Source organism: Alexandromys fortis, unplaced genomic scaffold, assembly GCF_014885135.2.
Source record: "Alexandromys fortis isolate MF-2015 unplaced genomic scaffold, M_Fortis_MF-2015_v1.1 scaffold_160, whole genome shotgun sequence".
NCBI lineage: Eukaryota > Metazoa > Chordata > Mammalia > Rodentia > Cricetidae > Alexandromys > Alexandromys fortis.
Genome location: NW_026068035.1, coordinates 911,497 through 927,611, shown reverse-complemented (window position 1 = coordinate 927,611; position 16,115 = coordinate 911,497). Strand labels below are relative to the sequence as shown.

Genomic DNA, 16,115 nt, shown 5'->3' with positions numbered 1-16,115 from the left:
ATATATGGGGGGAGCCTCTCCCTGTCACTTTGTTGCTTGCTCTATTCACATCTATTCACATAGTACATAACGCACATCTTCATCTACTAGCAATTATGAGTGTCACTTTTAATGTCTGCATCAGTTTTTAATGGCTGTGCAATGTTTCTCCGTAAGTGTTGAGCTCACCTTGTGGTACAACACAATCAAAAGCTGTTCCTGGGGCTGAGAGCCTCTGGTAGACGGTTTTCCCTCTATACATCAGAGCCTGAGCATCAAAACAAACTAACTAAAATAAGTACTAAATCAATGAAGAAAGAGAAATTCCATGTTAGCTCTCCTCTCACAAGAATCACAGTCTGCTCCCGGCACCTGTGTCCTTAGGAAAATCTCGCATGGATTTTTAGTGGAAAGGTCCTTATCAAATCTGACGCACACTGTCTTTTTCCGGCCTTTCATAAATGTCAGCCGGATGCTCCCTTCCATGTTGGTGAACTTCCTCGAGGCCTCGCCCAACACCCTCACTCACTGGCTGTAACTCCTGTTCCCTGGACTACACCTCCTGCCTCAGGGTCTCTGACCAGAGACATCACTCACTAAGCTGTGGAGGTTAGCATCACATCGGAACTCCAAGGAAGAGCAGCCACCGAGTTTCCAGGGTGGCTTGAGATGAACAGAACAGGATGTAAGGCTGGAGCGATGCTCTGGAGGACATTGGTTACAAACCAGTGTTTCACAGGGCAGGCATGACGCCTCAAGGCATTCTTCAGCTCCAGAGTCTATACGACCAAAAGCTGTCCTTCATTCCCCCATGGCCCCTTCAGGTGTGGGTCTTCTGTCGTTCAGCTTCAGGCCCTCAGTGTGGCGTACCTGGGACTCTCCTTCTCTCGGGATCAAAGCAAGCCCCTAGTATAGACACCAGCTCTGGAAGGTCCTGTGAGAGCAATGCCATGCTGTGCGTCTATATCCTGTGCAGAGAGACATTCACCATCGCTGGCCGCTTCTCTTCAGGACAAATCTCCGAAGAAAAGCAGTGTGACCTTCCAAGTCTAGAAAGTTCCCCAAGGATGAGATCTTGTCATGGGGGCCATGCTCTGCAGACCCCTGTTCCTCACTGGCGTATCTTCTTTAATTTATTTATTTATTCTTCTTGATGGGAGGGGAGGGGCTTAAAGGACAACCAAAGCCAGCCTTTTCCAGTCTGCGTAGGTCTCAGCATGCAGGTCTCCTGGCCCTAGGACCACAGTCTCAGAGATGATGTCCCCAATCTGTCAGTGCTACTCTCACCATGAACCCTTCCAGCTTCATGTGGGTCCTGCATCGTGTGTAGTGACCCTCTCACCCTGCATACCGAGTTGCTATATATGGACAGCGGCCAGGTCCCTCAGTAAGAATCCTGACTCTCTTCTAGTCTGATTTGCAATGCCCTTCTTTTCTCTGTTGCTTCCTCCTGGGACCCTGGGATACTCAGCTTCTTGCCACTGCTGTGACCGTCAACCGTCATGGTCATCCAGTGTCCAGGCCCACTGGTCTGTACCTCCTGCTTCTATCTGTGGTTTAGCTTGTATGGGTAACATGGGGAGTACTTTGTGGATATTTATGCCCCATTTTGACATCCCTGGACTGTCAGGGAGCCCCTACCAGGATCTCCATTGGCGAAATCCCTCTTGGTTTTATCTACTAAGCCACAGGGATAGGAAAAGGTGGAAAACACAGAAGCCAGAGTCAAGATATAAGGCACCTCCTTGAGAGGCCAGGCCTTGGGGACTCCGGGAGGCAACTGGGGGCTCTGAGCACAGTCATGGGGCTCCTTGAGGCAGCTGAGAGCTCTGTTGAGAATTGTGGTGGCTCCTGGAGGCAGCTGGGAGCTCTGTGGGCAATCATGGGGCTCCTGGAGGCAGCTGGGAGTTCTGTTGAGAGTTTGGGGGCTGCTGGAGGCGGCTGGGAGCTCTGAGGATGCCTCTCCTAGTTTGTTTTCTTCACTGTCTTCTATTTTTTTCTTGCATGTTTTGTTAAAGTGCACTGGTGGGTTCTTTTTAAACACAGGATGTATTGAAAAATAAGTGATCATAACTGACAAAGCTGAAAGATTATCGTTTTCAGATACATAGAAGGCAAATTTATATCAAAGAATGCTATCATTAAAGGCAAAGAATGGAAAAACAGGATCTCAGATATCTTAACCCAATCAAATGTAAAATGTAAGATTTTCCAATTCACTTGGAGCTTTGAATGTTGTTGGGAAACCAAATAAGTTTACCACCAGAGAATAAAATGTGCATGGAATATGGATACATTAGTAACTGTGGTTGGTCATGGAGTTTTACATGGATACATTAGTAACTGTGCTAGTGGAGTTTTACATGGATACATTAGTTACTGCTGTAGTGGACTTCTACATGCCAGGTCACTTTGGTCCAGGATCTCAGGCAGCCAAACAGTAGGGGTGACTCAATGAGCTTGCACAAAGCTAGTCATGTGATCCTGGGGTCTCCATGATTCCCTCCTTCAGTTCTTGAAGCTGGCTCTTCACTCAAGAGTATGCCCATGAAGAGGCGTGCATTTATCCTTCACATAGACAGTGAGCCAAGATCCCAGCCTACGTACATGTGGAGAGATTTTGAAACATGGGTAAACACAGCACCGAGGGTCAGGGTCCATCCTAGCGAAGTGTAGATCAAGCTAAGCAGCTGGCAAGGCCAGCAAGCACACTCACCTGCCAGTCGTTCTTCTCTATTTCATTTACACTTTCTAACAGTGAATCCCTTTTTTTTCCCTTGGAAAAATTTCTGCTTCTATTAATTCCCAGTGTTGATTTTTTTTCTCTGACTTTTCCAAATTTCAGCATATAAGCTTGTGGCAATAAATTATTAATAAACATGGGATTCTAAAGTATATTTTCACTTGCTTTGCTTTATAAACTTTAGAAACTTTCTTCTCTGAGTCTTAGAGGTTAGAAGTTCTAAATCAGTGTGCTGGTATGGCCAACATCCTGGGGTTGATCAGGAGGGATCAGCCAGAAGGATCAGTTAGCATTTTAGTCCATGTGCTTTTATTTTTGCTGGACTTTCCTCTTGAGCAAACAGTTGCATTGACAATTGCTAAATATGACATTATCAGACTGTACTTCCTGGGGGCAAGATGGGGGAACCTCTTAATTACAACTGTTCTTTTCTCTAGTAATGGGAGAGAGTGTTAACAGGCCCTGTGCCGCCTTCCTGAAGGCTTGGACTATAATCTCTAGGTATTAACCAGAGTAGTGGGAATGACCTGACCTGTGGACATCATTTCCTTACCCAAATTTACCCAGCAGCTAACAAAATAGGTCTCTTTTACTAAAGACTAATTTTCACATTAAAAAAAAAAAAACTTTATTATGGGCCTAGTGCAGTGAAATTGCTGGGCACAGTAGGGAGTCCTGCACTTAGGCTGGAAATACTGAACAGCAAGAAAATGGCTCGGGTGTGTACCCCCCCCCCCCCCCTCCGCCTGGTAACTCAGACCCCAGATAATCGCTCCCGATGAAATTCCACCAGGTGGCACAAAAAGTCCCAAAGTGCCTCTGAGCTTGTTCTCTGGGCTGCGGTGAAGTGGAAGAGGAAGAATCGGGAAGGACAAGAGCCTCCCAGCTTCCCGAGTGCACACCTCCTCCTTGCCCTCAAGCAGCTTTGGCAAAGGCAAAAGAGCACATCCGTGGCAATGCATGCATTCTGTAGGAACACTTGGCTTTCTCCCTTTGAATAATTTATGAGACAAGGAGGAAGACACACATGGGGCATTGTGGGAAGAGGGAAGAAGAGGAAGGGGCGGGGGACTCACAAGGTTGCCAACATGCCAAATCCAAACTCATCAGTTTTGTTCAGCGGTCTTCATGAATCTAAATGTAGAGGCCTTCATGCAAGCTGTTCTGTTATGCTGAGAAATGGTGGTGATCCTAAAGATTTGTAAAGTTTGATTGGAGTAAAAATTATCAATAGTCAAAGACCAGGGGAAATGTAATAAAATAAAGAGCTTGATTAGTTCTGTATTCTCACCACCCCTGAGAAGAGTCCAGTGCTCAGCTAGCCCAGCCCAGAGCCCTGAACCCAGTTTTTTTTAATTTTTATTTATTTATTAAAGATTTCTGATTCTTCCCCGCCACTGCCTCCCATTCCCTCCCCCTCCCCCAGTCAAGTCCCCCTCCCTCGTTAGCCCAAAGAGCAATCAAGTTTCCCTGCCCTGTGGGAAGTCCAAGGACCACCCACCTCCATCCAGGCCTAGTAAGGTGAGCATCCAAACTGCCCCACAAAGCCAGTTCGTGCAGTAGGATCAAAAACCCATTGCCATTGTTCTTGACCTGAACCCAATTTTTTTGTCAACTTGACACAAGCTAGGGTCATCTGGGAAGTACGAAGCTCAACAGAGAAAGTACTTCCACCGGACAGGCCTGGGGGCAAATCTGTGGAACATTTTTTAAAATTAATAATTGATATGGGAAGGCCAAGGCTATTGTGAGAGTTGTTCTCCCCTGGGCAGGTGGCCCTGGACTATGCAAAGACTATACAAAGAACAAGACACAGGGAACAAGCCAGTAAACGGACTTTCTCCCTGGCCTCTTCTTTGTTTCCTGCCTCCATGTTCCTGGTCCAGTTCAAGCCCTGCTCTTTCCGTGATGGAGTGTAGCTTGAGGATTTTAAGGTGAAATAAACCCTTTCCTGCTAAATAGCTTTGGGTCATGGTACTTTTTTATTGTTTGTATTGAACTATACATTTTTCTTCACTCCTGCCCCTTCCCCCTCTCCCCTTCTGCCCTCTCCCATGACCTCACACTCCCAGTTTATTCAGCAGAGCTTGTCTTTTTCACCTTTCTATGTAGATCCATGTATGTCTCTCTTAGGGTCCTCTTTGTTGTCTAGGTTCAATGGGTTGTAGCCTGTAGGCTGTTTTTTCTTTGTTTTATGTTTTAAAGTCACTTATGAGGAATACATATTACATTTGTCTTTCTGGGTCTTGGTTATCTCACTCAATATGGTTTTTTTCTAGATCCATCCATTTTCCTGAAAATTTCAGAATGTCATTATTGTTTTATGGCTGTGTAGTACTCCATTGTGTAAAGGTGCCACATTTTCTTTATCCGTTCTTTGGTTGAGGGGCATTTAAGCTCTTTCCAGGTTCTGGCTATGACAAACAATGCTGCTATGACATAGTCGAACACATGTCCTTGTAGTATGATTGAATGTCTTTTGGGTATGTACCCAAGAGCAGTACTGTGGGATGCTGAGGTAGGTTGTTCCTAATCTTCTGAGAAATCACCATACTGATTTCCAAAGCAGCTGTACAAGTTTGCACTCCCACCAGCAATAGGGGACTGTTCACCTTACCCCACATCTTCTCCAGCATAAGCTGTCATCAGTGTTTTTGATCTTGGCCATTCTAACAGGTGTAAGATGGAATTTCAGGGCTGTTTTGATTTGCATTTCTCTAACGGCTAAGGATGTCGAGCATTTCCTTAAGTGTCTTTCAGCCCTTTGAGACTCATCTGTTGAGAGTTGTCTTCTTCCAGGAATATAAACCTAACTGGGAAGGACCACAGGTCTGGTAGGATGGGAGTGTCTGTTAAATAAGCAGGAATAAACTATGAGAACATGCAGTCCAGGTCAGAGGTAGCCTCAGCAATCAGGGAGTCTGAGGCTGCTCACGCCAGTGTCTCAGCCCCAGAAACAGACTCCAGAAGTCTCACAAATACCACACCTGTTCATGTTGAACACTTCCCAGATGACTTTAATATACCCGTAATTAAGAGACAGAGTTAACATTTCTCTTCACATCAAATGCCTGTCTTAGTTAGCGTTTCTATGGCTGTGAAAAATACCATGGCAAAACAGCCTGGGGAGGAAAGGGTTATTTCAGCTTACACTCGGCTTCTACACCATCACTGAGGGAAATCAGGGCAGGAACTTGAGGCAGGAACTGAAGCAGAGGCCATGCAAGAGTGCTGCATACAAGCTTGTCCCTCACAGCTTGTTGGGTTTGTATTCCTATGCACCCCAGGACTATCACCTGGGAATGGCACCACTCACCATGGGCTGGATGCTCTTACGGTTGTCACTAATCAAGGAAATGTCCCACAGACTTGCTTGTAGACCAGTCTGACGGAGGCATTTCCCAGCTGAGGTCGCTCTCCTCAGATAACTGTTACTCATGTCAAGTTGACAAACAACTAGCTAGCACATTGTGGGGAGGTCCCAAGAGCTTCGTGCTAATAGCCCCTTGACAAGTACCAGGCAAATCAATAATGCGAGCTGATCTAGGAGGTGACCCTTGAAATATTTTTTAATTTAATTTTTTGATAAATTCCAACACATGTGTTTACACTATTTTCATACCTCCCTCTCATGGTCTAATTCCTCCCATGTTCACCATACTTCCTACCTTATTCTCTCTCTCTCTCTCTCTCTCTCTCTCTCTCTCTCTCTCTCTCTCTCTCTCTCTCTCACACACACACACACACACACACACACACACACACACACACTACTGAGTTCATTTAGTGTTGATCATATGTCCCTGTAACACCTGCTCTGATCATATTGGAAAGGAGAAGTCAATCCCTATGGGGCTTCAAGCATCCTGGCAGCCTCACCTGTCTTCCCAGGACACTGAAGCAGGTGACTGTTCTCTCCCAGGGAAACAGAGATGCAAGGGGTGTATTCACATAAACATGATATAGAATTTTGTTTAAGCTAGAGCCTGGGGAATAAGAAGCTGAATATTCTGAGTAGCCAGAGAGTAAGATCAGAGGGGGAGATGGAAAGGGTTAAACCAGGTTCTGAAGAGAACTCATTTCAGCTGAGCTGCAGAGTGCAGGGAAGTCAGAGGAGCCAGGTCCTAAGTTCGAGATGGAGAATTTTATTTGTGTTTACTTATTTTAGCTTTTAATTCCATTTTACTCTCTCTCTCTCTCTCTCTCTCTCTCTCTCTCTCTCTCTCTCTGTGTGTGTGTGTGTGTGTGTGTGTGTACATGCTATAGCCTGAGATCAGAATACAACTTGTGAGAGTACCTTCTATCCTTCCTTCACGTGGGTTCTGGGGATTGAAGTCAGTTCATCAGGCTTGGAGGCAGGCACCTGTCCCTGAGAGGCCATCTAGCCAGCCCTAGGATGAGACTTCAAATCTTACTCAGTGTAAAACTAACAGTGTTTCTGAGCAAAGCTATAGCAAGATGTCCTATGTATTAAGTCATACGAAATGGAAGTTATACACAGAGTGCATTTGAACAAAAATAGACAGAATTAATAGTTCCCTATCTCTGAGCTCCTCTGGCTGCTGGGGCTTGGGATAGGTCTAAAACCATGCTCAGCATTTCACCCAAGCCTTGCTGCAAACTGTAAAGTGTTCCCTTCCCATTTTAACATAAAGGGCTCTGCAAGGAAACTAGTGTTAGGGGACTTCTTTGTCTCAACACCAAATGCGAAAGGGGTGGACAGCAAACCAGAGCACACTCTGTCTCGCCTGCTTTCTCTGGTATGGAGGAGACAAGCTGGCTCTACAGTGACAATAGGCTTGGGACAGGAATGGGAAGAAGTTTTTTGTTGTTTCAGTTTTTTGTTTCTTTATTTGTTGATTCGGAAACATTTCCCTCCTAGAGCAGGACATAGACATGTCAATATCTTCTATTGTCAATTTAGTTGTAGAAATTATATACAGAGAAAAACTTAAGGGAGTTCTTAAATCCAGACTTACATGGGGAACAATGTTGTGAGTAATTTGTCTCATTCCTGTTGACATTGGGGCAAAGCCATGAGGTGCACTCGAAGATCTTCCAGTCCACAGCCACTGGGACAGGCTGAGGTTGCATTCCCTCTTTGCTTTGGCCTCCCAAGCTGGGACAGCATACTTCGCTTAACGCTGCTATGAGTCTAATCTCAGAGAGTGCCTTACAAAAGCACCGTCCATGTTTAAACTTACCCGACGCCTCATCTTAGAGTTATTGTTTATGCAGGTCATGTGCATGAATGATGCTACCCTGAAACACGAAAGGACTCTGCATCCCAGGGAACCTGGACCTTCCTGCGTCCCTCCTCTTGGGAAGGACTGTCTGTGTCCATGTCTCAGGGTTTCTACTTCATAGAGATAAAAGAGAAACACGCAACCATCTCCCCTTATCCATGAGAGACAGCCCTGGACTCCAGAACATATTGCAGTCCCTATGATTTAGAACCTCTCTCTCCATGTATATGTATTGTGCATGCACACAGAACATATATGGATGTATTATATATAACCTGGATCTGTAACTATACCTCTGTGTATACCATTCACATGTGTATCTGTATCATCTATATACTGATACTCTTTTGTCTTTTCTTGGTAGACAGCAGCCCTGTCTTCACCCGCACGGGCACAGTCCAACTGTATACAGCAGCCCTGTCTTCACCTGCACGGGCACAGTCTAATTGTCCTCCACAAGTACCCCTCCTCATTTTGCACAGGTAAGTAACAATACATAAGGATAATGTGTGTACTGGCAAAGGTCTCAATCTGGCATCCAAATCTCACTTCATAAATTTTGATCTTAAAAAAAAATTCTCCTCTTTAGAAGTAGAACATTCTAAATGTTAACTGTGCCAGGCTCCCTTGTACCTGTATATACAAGGATATACAACTTGTCTGTCCTCCGGGGACCACACACTCTAGCCAACAAGGACTAACATAGTAACAAGAGAAGGTTCACAAGATGGTGTTGTGTGCATAAAGCACTCCAGGCAAAAGGCAGCTGCTTCCTGGCTTGCAACAGCCCCTGGTGCTATTAGCACTGAATCCTGGAGTCCAGGTTTCAGTGTGAACAGCCAGCTTACTTGGGAAATCTTACTTGTAAAATCATCTCAATATTTCTTTTCCTACGTTCCTAAAGTTTTCATCTACTCAATCCATTTCTGTGATTTCCTTTGGTTTGCCAGTTGTCTGCTTGCAGTGAAAATCTTAGCTGATCTCCAGTACTGGACACTCCAGAGGCCCGTGATGACATCTACCTTGGTTCCCAAGGTCTTCACTCCACCATGGGAGATAAGGTGACCTTACCTTCAAAGTGTGTCTGATTATCTATAAACCTTACTCAGGTGCAGAAAGGAAACTCTGCAGTGATCCTTGATGCCCATCTGGGGAATCTTCCCTGAAAATACGCCCTTCAAAGGTCAAAGCTACACGTTGCAAGAGCTAGTGGCAGGAGATTCAGGCCTTCAATCCGAGCATATTTGCCTGGAAACGCAGTCTAAGACGGAGTGAGCATCAAGGAGCCTGCGCGAAGTCTACACAGATGGTGCTCCCGGTAGGATCGCACATCCTAGGGAACTTGTGAACCATATGGAGGGGAAGGTTCCCCAGCTGAGAGTTCCGCTCCATTATCTCGCTTTGGAAGTAGCTCATTGTGATCAAGCTTGAATTATCAGATGTGAGCCAATGGGTGTCTGAATATGATATTTGCCAGAGCTGGGAATCACTCGTTCTTGGCCTAATCACAGAGAACACATGGGGGCAACCGTAGTGCATTCTGAGCCATGCCACCAGGACCCTTTCCAACACTAGGGCCACTGGCTTGTGACCGCAAGGAGAACCAGCGCCCCGAGTGGTTCTAGATATCAAGACCATCCCAAGAGCACTGGGGTCTTCCTTGGCATCTGAGTCGTACCCGCTCCCAGATACAGCTTTGTGATGGGACATTAACTTTGAGGCTGGGGGAACAGTGTCCTTGCTCTCCTGGCACTGGGTCCTGTCCATCACTGCCACCATGTATGATATTTAAGAGAAGCAGCCTGTGATTTTCTGTTCGCCTTCGGATGTCTTTATGAACCAGGAATAAATATAGACCCAAGTCAGGGAGTCGGGGACAGAGAAACAGGGCTCTCCCTACATGAGTTAGGGCTTCCCAATCTTGGAGAATTTTCGCTCCAGCGTATCCTCCTCAGGAGCGCAGGCTTAGTGTCCAAACACCATGGCAAGCTATATCCTCCAGTTGTACCCCAAAGATTTCTGTGTGTAGCCTAAAAAGAGGAACCCCCGAGACCAGGGAGGGCGCTCCTTGGGGGTGATATGTTTTGTTTGTGTAAACACCAGAGCAGAGATTCCAGAGCCCAGAAGGACAGGAGGCGCCGCAGTAGCAGCGCACCAGCTGGCACGGGCTGCACAACAAACAAAAGCTGACAAAGTTGCCTGCCATGTGCACGAGCGACTTCCAAAGCCTTCCGTGATGAAGGGGGGAATATCTGCTGGCAGAGAGCCTGGCGCTTGTTCGTCTCCGCTGTGTGCCAGTCCTGCAGGGGAGAACGTGATGCTGCAAAGGTCAGGAGAAAGGGCACTATCTGACTGCATCCACAGGGCCCCCAAGAGATAAGGCGTTACTCTGTGGGCTGCTGCTTACTGGTGTGTGCGCATTCAGCTGCCCTCCCTCCTGTTTCTGTGGGTGTGGAGTTCCCAGGACCCACGGAGGACAAGGAGGTGGGTGGGGCTTCTTCTTTCATAAACCGCAAATGCAAACTAGGGGACATTGATAGATAATTTGAGTTCAAGAGAGAAATGGTAGCAGAATGACCTCAAAGTAAGCTCTTTTACCCTTTTCAAAGACTCCTGAAACAAAATAACCCAGTTGGCTCAGAAAGTGAGCCTGGAATGGGCCGGCTGTCAGTCATCTCTGCTTCCACGCCAAGCTTGCTTCTTCTCTCGCATCCTTTCCTACATCGGGAGGCTTTTGTGGAGAGCCCAGCCTATCTCCTCTGGACCAGGGATCAAGCGAGGACTCCAAGCCTTGGTTTCTGACCGCAGGAATAGAGTATTCCAGAATGTGAGGAGAGCATTTGAGGTGCACAGGGTGGCTGCAGCAGGAAGGAACATGGAGGTGAAAGAGAGTTCGTGGTGGAGCCAAGAGGGCTGGCCTCGTTCTGGGGTGAGGGCTGGCCTCGTTTTGGTGTGAGGGCGGGCCTCATTCTGGTGTGAGGGCTGGCCTCGTTCTGGTGTGAGGGCAGGCGTCATTCTGGGGTGAGGGCTGGCTCTGGCTAGCAGAGAAGACACCAAGGCTTCTGGCATTTGTACCATAGCGTGAGCAGGGGGCCACCACAGCCATGGCACTGCCACAGACTCACACAGCCAGGAGCCAGGGCTAGGGAAGAGAAACCCACCCACAAGCACCCCGAAACATCTTGTGATGGCAGGAGGCAGACGAAGCACAATTTGTAGCAAGTACTCATAATGACTGAACCCCATCCAGATGTTCAGCTTTAAATACTATTTAAAAATGCTCTCTCTGAGCCTAGGTGAGACAAGAGTTTGCATGGTCTTATCCAGTCATAAAACAATTACTGCCCCACAACTTTGGGCTGAAAGATTAGCTATCTGTGCTCATAATGTGGGTAATTATAAATGGATTATTGGATAAAGGTTGAAATTACTTTAGAAGACCTTACTTTTAGTTTGTGGTCATCGTCTGTTGTGCGCCCCGCTCCCCATTTGTCCCTCTCTCTGAGAAGTCAACCCTGAAAACATCCCGGAACTGCAAACAGCCTTTTTGTTGTCATCAAGAGCATTTCAATTTCAGGTCCGTATTAGAGAATTCCTGTGTGCTAATTGTGACTTCGGCTAGTGAGAGGAACTTGAATCAAGTAAATGGACCCAGAACAAAGTCAAGGACATGTATTCAACAGATGTGGCTGCTTAGTGTAGGGTCTCTCACAGAAGAACTTGGTTAATCACGTGCTTCTTGTTTTATTAGTAGGGATTTAATAATGATTATATTAATACAGTAGCTGTTCCCTAGGAGGAGTAATGGGCTAGGCTACAGAAGTCTCTATATATGTAATTGGGCCAAAGGAAATGGAGAATTGAGTCATTTCTCAATGAATTTGATTAATGTAAATAATTTATCTGGATACTACCCTTCCTACACTATACTTATTCCTTAAAATATAGGGCACACTTTCCTTAAATAGATTTTCCTCCATGCTCCCAATTCATAGGAGATTTCACGTGCAGCAGCAGCGGGGAGGAGCCCAGAGCAGCAGAGCTGACGGACCCCCACCAGCCTTACCAATTGCTCTGTACACGCACTTCTGTGTACCCAATCTCAGAGGCAATTCAGAGTCTGGACCGAATTAATCCTTCAGTTCTGAGCTGGTGTTTCATGTGTTATCTCCACAAAGAGGAACTCCCTTAGAGAAATAGTTCTTTGTGTTTACACAGAAGGTGATATAGCCTTAGTCCTCATCAATGCAACAATAAGCCGCTTTTTTTTTCAAAATATTAAACATACATTTACCATAGGCTATGACAGCTTCTTCTGAGTGTTTACCCAAGAGAAATGAAAATTTATGTTCTCACAAAACATCCGCACTCAAATGTTTATAGCTGCTGTGTTCATTATCACACCAAACTAGAAACATCCGACATCCTTGAACAGGCGCATGGGCACGGAAGAACAAACGGTGGCAATCAAAGGAAGATAACTCAGAGATAAAAAGGAGGTGACGACACGGGAAAGGGGGCAGGACTGAAATGAATCACGTGCTAAGTGAGCTCAGCCACGTACACAGTACAGTCCCACATGTGGGAAAGTCTAGAAAGACTGATAACCACTCAGGGGCGGCAGAGGCGGGTTGGAGAGAGTTATCACTAACCAAGTGGGGGCAGGACGTACGTGGAAACTTTCTGTAATATCTTCGTTTTTTTGTTTCTTTGTCTTTATTCCTGCTTTGAAAGTAGAGTCTCATTGTTTGGACCCAAACTCACTGTGTAACCTGAGATGTTTTCAATATCATAGCAATCCTCCTGCCTCCTGAATGCTAGTAATGCACAGATAAGTAGCCACAGCCTGCTTGTCTGGGTCTTATTGCAAGAGTCCTGATCTGGTTGTGGTCATTTGCATCACTGGATGTTTGTTAAGACATAGAGCCACCACATACACACACTCATACACACAGAGATGAGTCTTCTTTAAAATTAATCTTCAATTTAATTTTAATTCCAATTTAAAACTTCAAAATAAAACCCCACCCAACCAGTTTAATATCTCTTAACCAAACCAATCCTTTACTTAGGGAATTCAAATCTAAAAATGAGAGTTTAGAAACCGTTTGCAAGTCAGTTCAGGTGCCAACAGTTAGTTTTGTTTGCTTCTCATTGTGGTGCACAGTTGGGAATAGAAACCCCACTGTTTCCAGTAAGTGTCTGAAATCTGCTCAGACTGATGCTGGTCCCATTGGCTAAGTGCTATCCTCACAATAGCTATGTCTTCCTGGTCCCTGAAGGTTCCTTTCTGCTCCAGAGAGAGCATCTACTTCCAACAACTTCCTTCAGGTGAGCCCCAGGACCCAGTTCCTGTAGCCAGCTGCCTGCAGGCACAGGAGGGCTGGCGCTACTCCTGGTGCTCTCCCAGGTGCCGCCAAACACAAGGACCCATGGAACCCAGCTTTCAAGGCTTCTGGCTTTCAAGCACACACATTGAAGCTCTAGGATTTCTATTGTCACCAACCCAAGTGTGGCAGCACTGGTTGTCGCCAGGCTGTGTTGGGACACTGTGCAAATTTGGGCTCCTCATCTGGTGATTTGATGGATCCCCGAGGTTAGAGTTCATTTGGTTTATCACAGCACATCATGGCGATGTTTGAGAACCCATCGATCCCATGGAAAATATTTTACATTAAGTGACTGTGTGGATGAGCTATGGAATGCACATGGGCTCTACACACGCGCACTGTTTATCACAGATGTCAAATTAATTAATTCTGTATTACAGATGGGTGGCACCATGATTTTTAGTCATATGATTAAGCTTGTACTTTCCCTCTGGTCCCCTTGGCAAACACTTTTAAGTTTCTTGGCTCAGAAGGGAGATTTAATCTGTGAGAGCCACCCTGTTCACACTCCCCGAGTCACAGAGCTGGGACACTGCAAGAACGCAGTCCAGATAATAACACAAGGAAAATGCACACAACGGAATCGCGGGAAATTGTATAAACTGATGACATGGCCACTCCATGGTGTGGTTAAGGAGGAGGTTTTTTTTTTTTTATCATAGATACGAGAAAAAGAATGGTCAAGGGCATCTGGAACAGTCCAGAGCAAAGAGGGAGGGAAATAGACTTAATATAGCTGACTGGACATGGCCATGAAAATGCAGGCACAGAGTCTTGGAGCATAGAGAAATGGAGAGTGGGGGGGGGATGAGAGCATGGGAAAGTTGGGCTTGCTGGAGATGGAGAGGAGGGACAAACCATGAGAGTCAAAGAGTGAGCATAGCTGAAATCACTGGTGTAAGAAAGATCAATGTGGGGATACCCATGAGCTGGGGAATTTAGAAAAAGAAAGCAGGTTCTCTGTTTTTATGCCAATACCAAGCTGTTTTTATTACTGTAGCTCTGTAATAGAGTTTGTAGTCATGGATGGTAATGCCTCCAGTAGTTCCTTTATTGTATAGGATTGTTTTGACTATCCTAGGTTTTTTTGTTATTCCATATAAAGTTGATTATTATTCTCTCAAGGTCTGTGAAGAATTTTGTTGAGATTTTAATGGGGATTGCGTTGAATTTATAGATTGCCTTTGGTAGAATTGCCAATTTTACTATGTTGATCCTACCCATTCAAGAGCATGGGAGATCCTTCCATTTTCTGGTGTCCTCTTCAATTTCTTTCTTCAATGTCTTAAAGTTCTTTTTTTCTGCAGAGGAAGAATTTGGGAAGCCTAACCTATTTTGTGGATGCAGAGTAGGGTAGTCAACCCAACAGTGTCCACAATTTTGGCAGGGGCTTGGCAGCAGGTAAAGCATAGGGCATTTCTTGATTAAACTGAGAAACTCCTACAAGATTAGTAAAGTTCACATCTGTGTGTGTCCTAGTGTTCCACCCAGGGCTCTAACCCAATCAGCAGTTTAATCCATGGAGGGATCTAAATTTGAACAGATTCTTATGAAGTAGGTGGTGAAATTGAGAAAAGTAGGGGCTGGATAGAAGGAGGAGGTCTCTGGTGGCTGTCCCTTGTCCTAGGCTCCCTGGTTTTCTTCCTCTTCCCTTCCTGTCTGCTGTGAGCTTAGAAGACTCTTCCTCCACACGATCTTGTCACCATGTTATGGTATCTCTCCATGGGCCTCCAATAAGCAGAACCAAGGTCTATAGACTGAATACTTTGATACTGTGAGCTCAAGGAAATCATGAAAGCCTCTCTCCTTTATATTATGTCCTGTGTTTTGTCATAGTGACAAGGAAAAGGACTAAAGAATGCCCCAAGTTTAGAAGCAGAGAAAGACAATAAATTTGTCTATTCTCTGTCTTTCTGTTGGGTGTTAGGATGGAGCCCCCTCACACAAAGGGTAGACTGTCCCTCTCAATGCACAGATACACACACTCCTGAAACATTGCTGTATTTTCTTTCCAGATATTCCCTGGCCTCATTAGCATGTGTTTGCCCTCAGGATCCAACTCTGCCTCCCAATCATACTGACCTCCATACCTGATATATCAGTGACTTCTTGATCCAACCAGATGCAAGAGGAAGTCTGTTTCTAACCCGGGTACTGGCAGAGTCAAGGTTCACTACAGGCAGGGGATACTAAATCTGGGGAACCACAGCTGTACAACCTCCAGGCCGAGAATGGTTCTGCAGGTGAATGCTGGTGACTGATTCAACAAAGGGAAACACTGGTTTTGAAGAAATCGGATGAATATTATGTTGCTTTTAAAGAATTACATTTTGTAAGTTGCTCATGCTCCCATGAGTAACACTACACCTGTGTTCATGCAACGTGAATTAAACTCGGCGGTTCAAAGCAAAGACAGGAGAGCAGGAGGGGGAGACCCTTGAGTGAAGAAGGGGGTTCAGAGCTAGGCAAATGTGAATAAGAGAGGGCAATTCAGTTGAATATGATCAGAATACAACATATGCCTGTATGAAATTATCAACAAATACTAAATTTTTAAAAATTACATTTTTCATTAGTAGTTGGCCAACAACATTTTACTCCATTATTCTTGCTATGTTCTACATTTCATGAACAAAATTGTATAACTATGTTACTCTTGAGCTATGTAATGCCAGGATGACGTTTGTATTGCTGCCGCTTGGTCTTTGGAGAATGCTATACTTGTTGTGTGTCTCTGTGTAGTGGAGTTTGTGGACC

General features: G+C 45.4%; 1 long non-coding RNA gene across 2 annotated transcripts in view; it reads left to right on the top strand.

Moving 5' to 3' along the window:
- The window catches only part of LOC126515414 (uncharacterized), an 85,898-nt gene that overhangs the window by 9,593 nt on the left and 60,190 nt on the right, over positions 1–16,115 (top strand). Inside the window, exons 2-3 of one of the 2 annotated variants that reach the window (XR_007595844.1) lie at positions 8,333–8,450; positions 8,919–9,029. This is a non-coding gene — a long non-coding RNA (uncharacterized lncRNA). The remainder of the gene's footprint in view (positions 1–8,332; positions 8,451–8,918; positions 9,030–16,115) is intronic. The other variant, XR_007595843.1, reaches the window with a different exon arrangement.